The sequence below is a fragment of the Moschus berezovskii genome, chromosome 1 (assembly GCF_049115385.1).
Source record: "Moschus berezovskii isolate FMDL1 chromosome 1, NW_MosBer_1.0, whole genome shotgun sequence".
NCBI lineage: Eukaryota > Metazoa > Chordata > Mammalia > Artiodactyla > Moschidae > Moschus > Moschus berezovskii.
The window spans coordinates 92,793,787-92,806,902 of NC_142460.1; the positions used below are offsets into that span (position 1 = coordinate 92,793,787).

The 13,116-nt window shown below is 45.8% G+C and overlaps 1 protein-coding gene across 1 annotated transcript in view; it reads left to right on the forward strand.

The window, feature by feature from the left end:
* The first annotated feature begins 223 nt into the window (after window positions 1–223).
* The window catches only part of NRROS (negative regulator of reactive oxygen species), a 31,478-nt gene continuing 18,585 nt past the window's right edge, over window positions 224–13,116 (forward strand). The window contains exon 1 of the mRNA XM_055404460.2: window positions 224–379. The gene's annotated coding sequence lies outside the window, so the exon portion shown is untranslated. The remainder of the gene's footprint in view (window positions 380–13,116) is intronic.

The window sequence follows — 13,116 nt, forward strand, 5'->3', positions numbered from 1 at the left end:
GGTTAGCACGATTGGGAGACCATACAAATACCTTACCTTCTTGACTAATCCAGCAGGTAGGCCGAGGGCCACTGCCCCCCGCCCTCGCGTTCTCCCATCCCCCTCGCAACGCTCCCCCCCCCTACCCCCCCCCCCCCCCCCCGCCTCCCCTGCGGCCGCAGTTCCCTCTAAGATGCCTGCTCTCTGCGAGTGCTGAGTTGCTGAGCGGCTCGTTCTCCATGTGACTTCAGTTTCCGTCAGTTCCTTCCGCAAGCGCTAAAATAATCTGATGCCCCAGAGAGAGGAGGCAGCTCAGCCCCGCGTTCGGCTGCTGTCTAGGAGGAGGCCGGAGTCCCGGGAGAGGATGCGCCCCGCGGAGCCGCCTGGGTCTGCGGGAGCCGTGAGTATTTCCTGCGGGGCGGCCTCCCCACCGGGCGGGCGGCCGCGGCCCCTGCGGAGGCGGGAGGCTCGGACGGGTTGGGAGGTAGGAGGTCAGGCGTCCGTGGCCCGCAGTGGGGGGCTGACAGGGAAGTTGTGGCTGGCTGCATCCAAGCTCCACCAGTTCTGTTTGGGGGCTGCGGCTCTGGGTGGAGATGGAAATACCTTCTCTGGGAGACTTAGGGGTGGCATGGTGTGGTGGAAACAGCGAGGGCTTCGGAATCAGACCCGGGTTTGATTCCTGGCTCTATGGGGAGAATTCCTGAGCCTCAGTGTCTTTATCAGCCAAATGGGAACAATAATTCTTCCTCCTGGGGCTGGGTGACTGGATGTAATGAGCCTGCGCTGTGAACACTGAGCCTGCCTTTCCTGTCCCACAACGTGGACTGAGAACCACGATTTCATAGATGAAGACCGGGAGACTGATGAACAACAACATACTTAAGGAAATCTTCCATTTGCCGGCTAGTTCGAGTTCAACGTGTTGGGTGGGGATACAGCTGTGAAGACAGGCAAAACCCTTTCCCCACCGAGTATTTGTGTCCATGGGAGATTCCCACAGCCCAGAGACTTGACTCCAGGCCTCTCTGACCCTGATGTCCAGTGCTCTTCTGTAGCCCTCGGGCAGTCTCCAGGTGGCCTGGATTCTGGAAGGGTCAGCATATATCCCCCAGCCGTTAGGAACTGACGGAAGTTCGGAGCCACCGGGTGGGCTGTAGGCTGCCCTGAGAATCAGCTGCCAGTTCACTGCACCCCTGAGGGGAGGTGACCACGTGACCAAGGGTGGCTGGGGTTGCAGAAGGCTGAGGCAGAGTCCCAGGGATGGAACCCCTGGATAGGGCTGGTTTCAGTTCAGTTCAGTTCAGTTCAGTCACTCAGTTGTGTCCGACTCTCCGCAACCCCATGAATCACAGCACGCCAGGCCTCCCTGTCCATCACCAACTCCCAGAGTTCACTCAAACTCATGTCCACAGAGTCGGTGATGCCATCCAGCCATCTCATTCTCTGTCGTCCCCTTCTCCTCCCGCCCCCAACTTTCCCAGCATCAGAGTCTTTGAGGGCTGGTTTAGGGTGGTGCAATTCCCGAGAGGGTCGTGGGGGGTGAAGGGACTCCAGTGGAGGTTTCTTCCATGCTGGGTACAACCTACTAGCAATCTGGATGGGAGAATCATGCAGTTTATAGAGGTGGCCTTGAACTGGGGCCTCCTGTGCCCGCTTCACCTAGTGGGTGTAGCGACTCTTTCTGTGGTTTTTGATGGTTTACTGGGTTGTATAGCCCTGAGGCTTAGTTATTTTCCTCACATACCACATAGGTTTGTACATGTATGTCTGAGAGTGCCTAGAGGGGATTATAGAATCAGGGGGTGGGGGACCTCAACTCTTGTGTTTCAGTTCAGTTCAGTTCAGTTCAGTCGCTCAGTCGTGTCCGACTCTCCACGACCCCATGAACCACAGCACACCAGGCCTCCCTGCCCATCACCAACTCCCGGAGTTCACTCAAACTCATGTCCACAGAGTCGGTGATGCCATCTAGCCATCTCATTCTCTGTCGTCCCCTTCTCCTCCCGCCCCCAACCTTTCCCAGCATCAGAGTCTTTTCCAGTGAGTCAGCTCGTCGCATGAGGTGGCCAAAGTATTGCAGTTTCAGCTTCAGCATCAGTCCTTCCAATGAACACCCAGGACTGATCTCCTTTAGAATGGACTGGTTGGATCTCCTTGCAGTCCAAGGGACTCTCAAGAGTCTTCTCCAGCACCACAGTTCAAAAGCATCAATTCTTCGGCGATCAGCTTTCTTCACAGTCCAACTCTCACATCCATACATGACCACGGGAAAAACCATATCCTTGAGTAGACGGACCTTTGTGGCAAAGTAATGTCTCTGCTTTTTAATATACTATCAAGGTTGGTCATAACTTTCCTTCCAAGGAGTAAGCGTCTTTTAATTTCATGGCTGCAATCAGCATCTGCAGTGATTTTGGAGCCCAAAAAATAAAGTCTGATACTGTTTCCACTGTTTTTCCATCCATTTCCCATGAAGTGATGGGACCAGATGCCATGATCTTTGTTTTCTGAATGTTGAGCTTCAAGCCAACCTTTTCACTCTCCTCTTTCACTTTCATCAAGAGGCTTTTTAGTTCCTCTTCACTTTCTGCCATAAGGGTAGTGTCATCTGCATATCTGAGGTTATTGATATTTCTCCCAGCAATCTTGATTCCAGCTTGTGCTTCTTCCAGCCCAGCGTTCCTCATGATGTACTCTGCATATAAGTTAAATAAGCAGGGTGACAATATACAACCTTGACATACTCCTTTTCCTATTTGGAACCAGTCTGTTGTTCCATGTACAGTTCTGACTGTTGCTTCCTGACCAGCAACTCTTGTGTTTAGGTTTAACAAAACCCAAAACCTCTTTCACAAAGAAGGTGATCTTATCTAATGGGTGCCCTCATGGGAACTTCATGAAAACCCATGTGAACCTGATCCCATAGAGTCCTTAAATCCATCATCCAAAAGCAGAAGGCTCCTGGTAATTGTCTTTGGGCCTGTGTTAGGAATATGTTGACCTGTCTGTCTCTAGTCTTTGTGATTCTTTCAAAAAAGCGATGCCAGTACTGATTGTAATCTGTGTTCTGGCTGTAGTGTGCATCCACATCACCAAGTGTGAGCTAGACTCTTGGATGGAACACTCGGTGTACCTCACATCGTGCTCAGATCCACACTGTAACCACATACATTAGGGGAGCGTGGGCTTTCACCCAAGATTAAAAAACATTGTCTTTCTTGGAACATCCTTGTATGCTCAGGGATGCTCACCGATGTATCTGCACATTAGTGACAAATATTTTTCCTTGTTACACTCACTCTCCCTCCCGCATTCTTCTTCTTCTCAACCTCGTCATCAAATAAATGTAATAAATGTCATATGTTTAATATGTGAGAGATTCTAGGCTAGGTTAGGTGATGATCTCTGAAAGCTCAGAGAGGTGAGAAGAGGGGAAAAGGACATTGACTTTATCAAGCCTCATGAGCAAATGTCAACTTGAGTTTAGGGGTTGTTTAGTTGCAATTGACAAAAACCCAACTGAGCTTGGTTTCAGCAAAAAAAAAAAAAAAAAGAGGATTTATTGTTTGCAATAATGAAAAAGTCTATGGGGAATAGCTTCAGGCGTGGCTGGGTCTGGGTGCTCGAACATTGCCAGGAATCCATCTATCTTCATTCCTCAGCTTTGCTTTCCTCTGTAGGCTTCATTATTAGACAGATCCTAAAGTTGTTGGCAAAGATGGCTGCCTGAAGCTTTAAGCTTAATTCCTATCAGTTGGACATCTGAAGTAGGAAGAGAAAGCCTCTTTTCTAGTAATACTAGCACAAATCTTTGGATTGATTCTCTTGGGCTTGGCATCTGTGTTGTACCTTTTATAAACCAATCACTGTGGTTAAGGAATTAGGCAGCTCTGATGGACCCAGCTTTGTTCATAGTCCTCACTTTGGAGCCTTGAGTTAAGGCCAGACCCAAAAGAACACAGATTTTTAAGAAAGGAAGGGGGTTGGTTGCACAACAATGTAAATGTACTTAACACTGAAAATTTCTGCACTTAAAAATGGTTCAGGTGGTAAATTTTATGTTAGTGTATTTTACCACAAATAAAACATTTTAAAAAATAAAAGCAAGAAAGGAAAGAAAACAAGAGGTGATTTCCTCAAAGGGGAATTGAGGAGCTGTTACCAGAATGAGAAATGAATGTGGGTAGACAAAACCAACTGGTTTCCAGAGTGAATGGAGTCAGTAGCCGAGGCCAAACCACACGTGTCTTCTCATTTTAATGCGTGAGTGATTTTGGACTGAGAAAGGGTGTAAAGGAGGAAGAGGAACCTTGGAGTGCGTCTCACCAGCAAGGTGGGCGTGAAGACCAAAACTGGTGCCAGTGATGGCTGAACATGGCCACAAAGCCCTCTGAAGACCCAGGGACCCCCACCTCCAGCCTTAACCCCCAAGGTCACTATGGTCAGATGCCATGCTCTGTACCCCAAGAACTTTCTGTTGTCCCTTCCAAGAAAGAAAATAATAGGGAGGGGATTTTTCTTCACAAGGTAACCCTTGGGGCTCTGTTTTCCCACCCTGGCTCTCTCAAGCAGGACCTAAGTGTCTGAGACAGCCCAGCACCCACAGTGCCCCGCAGGGGATCACCTTGGGCGCACATTACACTCTCCCATAACCTCATGTTGTTATCTTTTAGCCAGGCAGGACACTGGCTCCTCTTGGTTGTCCCTATTTCACTCTTTGGCCCGGCCACGATCCCGCAGGTCTCTTCTGCCTTTCCAGTGGTCCCACCAAATGCCAAGGCTGAGCTCCTTCCCTCAGCCTGCAAGGTCAGGGAAAGTGAGTCTTTCCATTCCTGGCCCCGGGCCACCTCCTTCACCTTCCGACATGCTGATGGTCTCCACATCGCTGCTCAGCCTGACACCCTGAGTCTTCCTCATGGGGCTCGCTCTATGACCTTTCTCTTTTTCTAGGTCCTTGGGCCCTTCCTTGGGTCCCTGCTGCTGCTGCTAAGCCACTTCAGTTGTGTTCGACTCTGTGTGATCCCATAGACGGCAGCCCACCAAGCTGCTCTGTCCCTGGGATTCTCCAGGCAAGAATACTGGAGTGGGTTGCCATTTCCTTCTCCATCCTTGGGTCCCTAAACTGACCAAATTTTTGCTAATATTAGTGTCTTCTTATTTCCTTCTAAATCCTAAGTTTCTTCTAGGTTTTCTATAGCTCTTTTTGCAGAACCTCCAAAAGCTCTCATCTTTGTCATAGGTACACACTATGACATTGACAAGGTACCTCATCCGCAGAGAAGACCTTGACTATGTGAACACTCAAGAGTACTATTCAGAATATCAAACACCGTAGGGATAGGCACTAACCAATTGGAATGGACATTGTCCTTAGAGGCAGGATCCTGGGACTTCCCCAACCCCAGGTCAGATGTTCCCTCCTTGGTTGCTGGATCACGGGGGAAAGGGGGCTGGGAGTTCCAAGAGGGCAGCCAGGAAGCTGGGGTGGGGGCTCATGGGATGTCTATTTACCAATAAATACTTACCTGTACATACCCAGCTGAACGTTTCCCCAATATATATTCTTCCCAAACAGGTTCACATCCAGCACCTCCTATCTGGGCCAGAACTCAGCTCTGATTTGGTTTTGTTTTTTGGCTGTGCCAAGCAGCTTGTGGGATCTCAGTTGCCCTACCAGGGATCGAACCTGTGTCCCCTACATTGGGAACTCAGAGTCTTAACCACTGGGCTGCCAGGGAAGTACTCACCTCTAGTTTTGGCTTCACTGTCTACCAGCTATGAGACTTAAGCAGTTCACTTTGGCCTTTTTGAATCTTGAGAGTGAAAGTCACTTAGTTGTGTCTGATTCTTTGTGACCCCTATGGACTACACAGTCTATGGAATTCTCCAGGCCAGAATATTGGACTTTTTCAGGGGATCTTCCCAACCCAGAGATCAAACCCAGGTCTCCTGCATTGCAGGCAGATTCTTCACCAGCTGAGCCACCGGGGAAGCCATTTTGAACCTTAGATTTCTTATTTGTAAAATGGGAATAATAAACAATGACTCTCCTATAGATACTTGTGCAATAATGTTCACAGCACCGTTATTCACAATTGCCAAAAGATAGAAACAACCCAAATGTCCACTGATGGATTAATGGGGGGAAAAATGTGATCTATGTATTATTCAGTCACAAAAAGGAATGAATTTCTGATGCAGGCTATAACATGAAGGGACCTTGAAACTATTATCCTAAATGAAATAATTCAGGCAGAAAAGGACAAACATTAATAATATATGATTCCATTATATAAGGCACCTGGAATAGGGGAATGTATAGAGAAAGAATAGTGGTAGCCATGCGCTGAGGAGAGGGAAGAAGGGAGAGCTGTTGTTTGATGGGACAGAATCTCACCTTGGGATGATGAAAAACCTTTGGATAGGGATAATGGTGAGATTGCACAGCAGTGTAAATGCATTTAATTCTACTGAACGTACACTCAAAAAGGTTAAAATGGTGAATTGTATGTATATTTTACCACAATAAAACTGGAGATGATAATTCCTACTGTGTAGAACTATTTCAAGTATTAAATGAGATAAAATATCTATAAGAAGCCTTTGCAACCTCAAGTGCTATTATTATTAACCAGTAACATTAAGTTATCCTGGAGTAGGAAATGACTACCCACTCCAGTACTCTTGTCTGGAAAATTCCATGGACAGAGGAGCCTGATGGGCTACAGTCTATGGGTCACAAAGAGTTGCACATGATTGAGCACGCATACATGCAACAAGTCATAATCCAATTGTTTTGCTTTATCCAAATATTCCCTAAAATCATTATTTTTTTGATGAAAGGGTTAAAAAAATCACATTACTTTCATTCCTCTGGGAATTCAAATAAGTGTTAAGAGAGAAAAAAAATTAGCCTTAGAGCAGGAGGCCCACCTTGCTAGTATAATTTGGGGGATTTTGAAAAGGGCAAAATTATCTCCCATACTATCCTGAAACTACACCTTGAACATTTCATTATTACTTATATAAATATCTATTAAACAGCAATGCATTAAAGAGGATATCAGTCATTCACTGTTTAGGATGAGTTGCTTTCCTCCTAATTCTGGCTGAGAACACTGAGGTTGTGATTATCAAATCTTTTTTTTCTTCTTACAAGACAGAAACTTTTTTTCCAAATAAAACAGCTGACTTTGCAATCTCAATTAAATTGAGATTAAAGTAAATAAATTGACCCAGAAGATTGAAAAAGTAGGAATGTTTTTTGAAGGTTAAACCAAGGTCCATCTAGTCAAGGCAATGGTTTTTCCCGTGGTCATGTATGGATGTGAGAGTTGGACTGTGAAGAAGGCTGATCGCTGAAGAATTGATGCTTTTGAACTGTGGTGTTGGAGAAGACTCTTGAGAGTCCCTTATACTGCAAGGAGATCCAACCAGTCCATTCTAAAGGAGATCAATCCTGGATGTTCATTGGAGGGACTGATGCTAAAGCTGAAACTGCAATACTTTGGCCACCTCATGCGACGAGTTGACTCACTGGAAAAGACTCTGATGCTGGGAAAGGTTGGGGGCGGGAGGAGAAGGGGACGACAGAGAATGAGATGGCTGGATGGCATCACTGACTCTGTGGACATGAGTTTGAGTGTACTCCGGGAGTTCGTGATGCACAGGGAGGCCTGGCGTGCTGTGATTCATGGGGTTGCGGAGAGTCGGACACGACTGAGCGACTGAACTGAACTGAACTGAACTGAAATCACTTGTTATGCATTCTGAAGTATTTAGGGGGAGGTGTGCTGATGACTGCAATCTATTTTGAAGTGAATCAAAAAACAAGATGGCTTGCTGGCTGGATAGAAGGATGGATGGATGGATATATGATTAAAAACAAGCATGTGTGCTCAGCTGCTCAGTTGTGTCTGACTCTGTCAGGCTCCTCTGTCCATGGGATTCTCCAGGCAGAAATACTGGAGTGGGCTGTCGTTTCCTCCTCCAGGGGAAAAGCAAGTATAGTAAAATGTTAATATTAGAATATAGATGGTGGGTATACCAGTTATTCCTGTTAAAGTTTTTTCAACTTCGCTCTATGTTAAAAATTTTCATAATAAAAATTTGGAGAAATTACTATTAATATTTAATAACTGCCCACATTCCTTTTCATAAATATAAAAACCAAGTAATTTAAAACTTCCATAGGAGTTACAACTATCTATAATATAGTATCATATTATTTGAATTACTAGATCACTATGCATCTGAACTGTTAGGATATAATGAGGAGGTGACACCTATATTGGTCCCTGAAGAATGAATAGGAGTTCAGCAGTTGGAGAAGACCTGGAAAAGGGCCTTTCCCACAGAGGAAACAGTGTGTAAGTTAGTCAAGGGTATTCCAGGATGGCTGGGGCTTGTGGCCTTGACACTGAGTTTTGCTGGACTCACAGACTAAGTTTGAATTGCAGCTCTGACATTCTGTAGTTGTCCCAAACCTATGAGAGCCTCAATTTACCAAGTCTAAAGTGGTGCTTATTTAACTTATATGCAGAGTACATCATGAGGAACGCTGGGCTGGAAGAAGCACAAGCTGGAATCAAGATTGCTGGGAGAAATATCAATAACCTCAGATATGCAGATGACACTACCCTTATGGCAGAAAGTGAAGAGGAACTCAAAAGCCTCTTGATGAAAGTGAAAGAGGAGAGTGAAAAGGTTGGCTTGAAGCTCAACATTCAGAAAACAAAGATCATGGCACCTGGTCCCATCACTTCATGGGAAATAGATGGAAAAACAGTGGAAACAGTGTCAGACTTTATTTTTTTGGGCTCCAAAATCACTGCAGATGCTGATTGCAGCCATGAAATTAAAAGACGCTTGCTCCTTGGAAGGAAAGTTATGACCAACCTTGATAGTATATTAAAAAGCAGAGACATTACTTTGCCAACCAAGGTCCGTCTAGTCAAGGTAATGGTTTTTCTCGTGGTCATGTATGGATGTGAGAGTTGGACTGTGAAGAAAGCTGATCGCCGAAGAATCAATGCTTTTGAACTGTGGTGTTGGAGAAGACTCTTGAGAGTCCCTTATACTGCAAGGAGATCCAACCAGTCCATTCTAAAGGAGATCAATCCTGGATGTTCATTGGAGGGACTGATGCTAAAGCTGAAACTGCAATACTTTGGCCACCTCATGCGACGAGTTGACTCACTGGAAAAGACTCTGATGCTGGGAAAGATTGGGGGCGGGAGGAGAAGGGGACGACAGAGAATGAGATGGCTGGATGGCATCACCGACTCTGTGGACATGAGTTTGAGTGAACTCCGGGAGTTGGTGATGGACAGGGAGGCCTGGCGTGCTGTGATTCATGTGGTCGCGGAGAGTCGGACACGACTGAGCGACTGAACTGAACTGAACTGAACTGAAAGTGAGGAAGAGAACATTTACCTGCTAGGATTTTCTGAAGATCATTTTATGTTGAACACTTATTCTAAGGCGAGCACTCCATTAGCATTAGTTATTACAGCTAATAACCTGGAAGGCGCTCTAGGAGCTTAAGTACTATCCCATTGAGCTGGTCAGTTATCAGGAATTCGTATCATTTCATTCCTGAGGTGTGCTCTTTCTCAAGGGAATTAAGTTCAGTGGTTGAGTGGGAGTGATATATTTCCACTCTGAGCAGTAAACCTCGGTTATCACCTGTAACCCCTTCCGTGCATAATCTCTCACAGACTCTGGGTGATGTCTCCCCTGAGTGTCCCAAGGCCCATACCCTGCAGCTCACAGGGAAGGGAGAACTATTGCAGCCCCTCTGTGTTTTTTAACACCAGCTCCCTGTTTGTACAGAGGAACTCTACCTTCCCTTTAACCTGACACTACCTTGTTAGTGAAGTCCACAACATTTCCTTACTGACAAAACCTTGTCACACACACACATTCTCTCATTCAGTCTTGACAAAACCCTGTGAGGTCAGCAAGGCAGCTATTATTGTCAACCAGAGCCACCACAAGAGTGAGGTGATCAGAGAGAACAAACCTGTGATACTGAACGGAAGTGACAAGTTTGAAACAGATACATTATTGGCTAGATGCCTATCAGAGAGAGAGTGTGGGTCTCTCTACACAAAGGTGATACCACTGGCTGTGTGACAGCATTTTTTAAGACCTGTGGCAGGTGCAGCCTGTGGCTATGGGACGGGATGGAGCACACTGACTTCTGTTGGTTCCAAAGGCTGACCCTGACCACACAGGGAAGCTGGTTGACTCATTTGTAGCCCTGAGGAGATTGAAGTCCGCAGAGTAGCACTCTCCATACCCTGGCTGCCTGGAATTGCCATAGGAAGAGCCCAAAGGAAGAAGAGCCTCTGTGGGCTTCAGCCTCCCTCCAGGTGAAGGCAGCCCTTCCCAGACGAAGATTCTTCTCACAGGAGCCTCAGTGGAGGCTGGCTGACCAGGTGTGCTAGGTTCTGAGTAGGAAAAAGAGGTCTGAATTTTAAACCAGTGCTTGGAAACCACTACTTTGTGTTCCCTGTGGCACCTTGTCCGTATCATTTCATCTTTCTGGTCTGAGTGTTCTCACCTGCACACTGGGGGGTAGTCCCTTCAGAAAGCTACAGTTCTCCTCAAAAGTGTGGTCAGTGACTAAATTAAAATGATGTGACTGCTCGCTTATTTGTCCAGGCTCAGAGTGGGATCCAGGTCCCAGAAGCAAGTGCAAAGGGGCCCCAATATTACAGCCAGCTGCTCACAAAACAGGGAGTTGCCCCCTGGTTCCGGGACAGCTTCCCGGAAATGAGGATACTTTATGCGGGAGGAGAAGGGGACGACTGAGAATGAGATGGCTGGATGGCATCACCGACTCTGTGGACATGAGTTTGAGTGAACTCCGGGAGTTGGTGATGGACAGGGAGGACTGGCGTGCTGTGATTCATGGGGTCGCGGAGAGTCGGACACGACTGAGTGACTGAACTGAACTGAACTGAACTGAAGGATGACAAAAAGTATTTTTTCAACTTTGTTATAAAAGTTGTCTTCAGTTCAGTTCAGTTCAGTCGCTCAGTCGTGTCCGACTCTTTGCGACCCCATGAATCAAGCACGCCAGGCCTCCCTGTCCATCACCAAATCCTGGAGTTCACTCAAACTCATGTCCATCGAGTCGGTGATACCATCCAGCCATCTCATTCTTTGTCGTCCCCGTCTCCTCCCGCCCCCAATCCTTCCCAGCATCAGAGTCCTTTCTAGTGAGTCAACTCTTCGCATGAGGTGGCCAAAGTATTGGAACTTTAGCATCAGTCCTTCCAATGAACACCCAGGATCGATCTCCTTTAGAATGGACTGGTTGGATCTCCTTGCAGTGCAAGGGACTCTCAAGAGTCTTCTCCAGCACCACAGTTCAAAAGCATTGATTCTTCGGCACTCAACTTTCTTCACAGTCCAACTCTCACATCGATACATGACCACGGGAAAAACCATAGCCTTGACTAGATGGACCTTTGTTGGCAAAGTAATGTCTCTGCTTTTTAATATGCTGTCTAGGTTGGTCATAACTTTCCTTCCAAGGAGTAAGCGTCTTTTAATTTCATGGCTGCAATCAGCATCCACAGTGATTTTGGAGCCCAAAAAAATAAAGTGTGACACTGTTTCCACTGTTTCCCCATCTATTTCCCATGAAGTGATGGGACCAGATGCCATGATCTTAGTTTTCTGAATGTTGAGCTTTAAACCAACCTTTTCACTCTCCTCTTTCACTTTCATCAAGAGGCTTTTGAGTTCCTCTTCACTTTCTGCCATAAGGGTGGTGTCATCTGCATATCTGAGGTTATTGATATTTCTCCCGGCAATCTTGATTCCAGCTTGTGCTTCTTCCAGCCCAGCGTTCCTCATGATGTACTCTGCATATAAGTTAAATAAGCAGGGTGACAATATACAACCTTGATGTACTCCTTTTCCTATTTGGAACCAGTCTGTTGTTCCATGTCCAGTTCTAACTGTAGCTTCCTGACCTGCATACAGGTTTCTCAAGAGGCAGGTCAGGTGGTCTGGTATTCCCATCTCTTCCAGAATGTTCCACAGTTTATTGTGATCCACACAGTCAAAGGCTTTGGCATAGTCAATGAAGCAGAAATACATGTTTTTCTGGAACTCTCTTGTTTTCTCCATGATCCAGCGGATGTTGGCAATTTGATCTCTGGTGCCTCTGCCTTTTCTAAAACCACCTTGAACATCTGGAAGTTCACGGTTCACGTATTGCTGAAGCCTGGCTTGGAGAATTTTGAGCATGACTTTACTAGCATGTGAGATGAGTGCAATTGTGCGGTAGTTTGAGCATTCTTTGGTATTGCCTTTCTTTGGGATTGGAATGAAGACTGACCTTTTCTAGTCCTGTGGCCACTGCTGAGTTTTCCAAATTTGATGGCAGATTGAGTGCAGCACTTTCACAGCATCATCTTTCAGGATTTGAAAGAGCTCAACTGGAATTCCATCACCTCCACTAGCTTTGTTCGTAATGATGCTTTCTAAGGCACACTTGACTTCACATTCCGAGATGTCTGGCTCTAGGTGACTTAATACAGTAATAACCTTGCAGCACAGCCATTCCCATTTTACTGGAAGAATATTGAGGCCAAGAAATTGAGTGATGTACGCCAGATGAGAGCCAGGCTTTGAACCTGTTCCACCTGTCCCCTAATGATAACCATAAGTTTATTTTCTGTTAACAAATTCATTATTAAGAGAGGAAACCAGAGAAACAAATCATGAGGTCTGAATTCATACATCTCGATTCTAAAGGTTCTTTTGCTCCAATCCTCAATTTGCATGTTCTTTTTTAGTGAGTCAATATTCTTTGCAAAATATGGGAATGAATTAATTTGATCAAAGATACAACTGGGCCTTTACTTTTATAACTTTTGCATTTTCTTTTACATGTAATTCCAAGATAAAAATTTTAAAATCTTTGGATGTAAAGGTCCACATTTTGGATATTTCTTCAAAGAAGACATAGAAATTGTCAGTAAACACATGACAAATGCTCAACATTATTCATCATCAGGGAAATGCAAATCAAGGCAACAAAGTGATACACTTCACATGCTAGGATGTCTATAATAAAAAATGACAGAAAATGACCAGTGTTGGTGAGAATGAGGA